At 40.6% G+C, this 3,224-nt stretch overlaps 1 protein-coding gene and 1 pseudogene across 2 annotated transcripts in view; one reads left to right on the top strand and one right to left on the bottom strand.

Moving 5' to 3' along the window:
- The window catches only part of TRPC4 (transient receptor potential cation channel, subfamily C, member 4), a 436,371-nt gene that overhangs the window by 237,766 nt on the left and 195,381 nt on the right, over nucleotides 1-3,224 (top strand). The gene's annotated exons all lie outside the window — the stretch shown is intronic.
- LOC102251581 lies at nucleotides 1,404-2,964 on the bottom strand (annotated as a pseudogene).

Genomic DNA, 3,224 nt, shown 5'->3' with positions numbered 1-3,224 from the left:
ATGGGCACTTAGGCTGTTTCTAAATCTTAGCTATGGTGAATTGTGCTGCTATGAACATGGGGATGCATATATCCTGTCTGATTGGTGTTTTTGTTTTCTTTGGATATATTCCTAGAAGTGGGATTACTAGGTCAAGTGGAAGTTCCCTTTTTAATTTCTTTTTTCTTTATTGATTAAGGTATTACATATGTGTCCTTATTCCCCCTTTGCCCCCCACCACCCCACTCATGCCCTCACCACCCTGGTGTCTGTGTCCATTGGTTATGCTTATATGCATGCATACAAGTATTTTGGTTCATCTTTCCCCCTTACCCCCACACTCCACTACCTTCCCTCTGAGGTTTTTTTTTCCTTTATTAATTAAGGAATTACATGTGTCCTTATCCCCCCATTGCCCCCCATCCCCAATCATGCTCTCACCCCTAAGTTGTCTGTGCCCATTAGTTAGGCTTATATCCATGCATACAAGTCTTATGGTTGATCTCTCCCCCTCACACCAACCCTCCCCTACCTTCCCTCTGAGGTTTGACAGTCTGATCAATGCTTCTGTCTCTGGATCTGTTTTTGTTCATCAGTTTATGTTGTTCATTATATTCCACAAATGAGTGAGATCATGTGATATTTATCTTTCTCTGACTGGCTTATTTCACTTAGCATAATGCTCTCCAGTTCCATCCATGCTGTTGCAAATGGTAAAAATTCCTTCTTTTTTACCGCAGCGTAGTCTTCCATTGTGTAGATGTACCAGTTTTTTAATCCACTCATCTGCTGATGGGCATTTAGGCAGTTTCCAATCTTAGCTATGGTGAATTGTGCTGCTATGAACATAGGGGTGCATATATCCTTTCTGATTGGTGTTTTTGTTTTCTTGGGATATATTCCAGAAGTGGGATCACTGGGTCAAATGGGAGTTCCATTTTTAGTTTTTTGAGGAAAGTTCATACTGTCTTACACAGTGCTTGCACCAGTCTGCATTCCCAACAGCAGTGCACAAGGGTTCCTTTTTCTTCGCATCCTTGCCAGCACTGGTCATTTGTTAATTTGTTGATGATAACTATTCTGACAGGTGTGAGATGGTACCGCATTGTGGTTTTGATTTGCATCTCTCAGATTATTAGTGACCTTGAGCATGTTTTCATATGTCTCTTGGCAGTCCTTATGTACTTTTTTGAAAAATATCTATTTAAGTCTGTTGCCCATTTTTTTATTGGGTTGTTTATCTTCCTTTTGTCAAGTTGTATGAGTTCCCCGTAAATGTTGGAGATTAAACCTTTATTGGAGATAACATTGGCAAATATGTTCTCCCAAGCAATGACCTTTCTTGTTGTTTTGTTGATGGTTTCTTTCACTGTGCAGAAGCTTTTTATTTTGATGTAGTCCCATTTATTTCTTTATTTTTTTAATATAAAAGTGCAGATTTAATCATATTTAGTTTAAAAAATGGAACATATCTTACATAAGGGTTTTCTAAGTTAGAAATGTTATACATATCTGGCACTACAGAAGATACACAACTCTTCCACAGTTCATAGAAGAGTAGATGGACAATTTTGATAAAGGATTGAGGAACAATTGAAAAACAGTTTACAAATAAGAAGGGAGAAAATGCTTCAAGAGGCTCAGTCCTCAGAAATTGTCCTGGAATGCAGTTTCATTTGTATCAATGCCATGTTCCTTTTTCAATTTCTTGAACTCTACCACTTGGAAGAAGATGTGCTCAAGGATATGTTTGGCATCTTGTTGGTCCTTTGGTAGTTTATTGGTTACTCCAAGAATGTCACCACATTTCCTGACATAGAATTCCAGATCTTCTTCAGTACACTTATTGGTAATCTGAGCAAGCCGTGACTTCTCAGAGGAGAATGTCTCATCCAGCTCCAGTGGAGGAGGTGGCAATTCCCTGAAACTGGGAGGGAAAACCACTGGCTGACGGGCAGCGGTGTCTCAAACTGAGGTTGGATGGGCTGGAGAGGTTCATGTTTCACATTGAGCTGTTCATAGCCTTGATGACCTTGGAGAGGGAGGTGACATCCAGCTGGTAAATGGACAGGTCAAAGAGGGTGGTGAAGTCCCGTGGGTTCTCATCACCCTCTTGGAGACACACTCAAAGCATCTCTGACAGGGTGGCTGTGTCGGGCAGCATCATGTAGTCAGAAATCTCTGGATCCTCAGCATCAATCTGGTTAAGATGAATGTCTTCTGTTGTAAGCCATTGGAAAACAACATCCATGATTTTGCTATTTTCTTCTTTATCCAAATATTGGTCACTAAACATGTGACATGAGCCAAGCACTGCCAGCTTCCCACCTTGGTTCTTGGAGTGATAGAAAGCCAGAATGGGTCTGTTCAGTGGAAAACAGACAGAACCCATGGACAGAACAGCAACTGCTGGTTTCATGACACTCAGTGTGTCACCAAAAGGATATACAAAGGAGAGAACCTAGGCATTGTTTACACTGCTCTCCTCATCAATGATTCCAGGCACAGCTTTCCCTGCAGCTCGGCTGATCTCCTTATTCAAGACTCCATTGGAAACTAGAGTTTCTTTAGGATGGAAATACTTATAATATACATTTCTAACCACAGCATCATTATTAACCATGATTCCATATTCTTCCAGGAGAAAGTTAATATTGGTGTCAAATCTGGATTCCCCACCCTTTCCTATCATCACAAGGATATCTCCAATGCCATCAATGTATTTCATCAGGACCTCAAACTCAGCTGCAGTAAATTTTTCCCTTGGCCCAGCTGTAATCCACAGTTTCACACCAATTATATTCTCAGATGTGATTTCATCTTTTAAGCTCTGAATCTTCCAATTGCTCCGAAGTCTCTTCTGCATCGATTTATAGCCATTGTTGGTGATAAACACTTCCTTTTTGTATGCATTGAAAAGAATGGTGCTCCGAAGCTCTTTCTCCATGGTTACCTGAGGACTGGTGACCACCATCTTCACCTGATGCTGCCCAGCATCCCAATGCCAGTTATCCAAGGCCTCTTAGCAATGTGGGACTCTTTATTTTCTCTTTAGTTTCCATTGCCCTAGGAGCTGTATCAGTGAAGATATTGCTTCGGCATATATCTGAGATTTTGCTGCCTGTGGATTCCTCTAATATTTTTATGGTTTCTCGTCTTACCTTTAAGTCCTTTATCCATTTTGAGTTTGTTTTTGTGTATGGTGTAAGTTGGTGGTCTAGTTTCATTTTTTTGCATGTATCTGT

The sequence above is a fragment of the Myotis brandtii genome, unplaced genomic scaffold (assembly GCF_000412655.1).
Source record: "Myotis brandtii unplaced genomic scaffold, ASM41265v1 scaffold732, whole genome shotgun sequence".
NCBI classification, from domain to species: Eukaryota; Metazoa; Chordata; class Mammalia; order Chiroptera; family Vespertilionidae; genus Myotis; species Myotis brandtii.
This window is presented reverse-complemented; position numbering and strand designations above follow the sequence as displayed.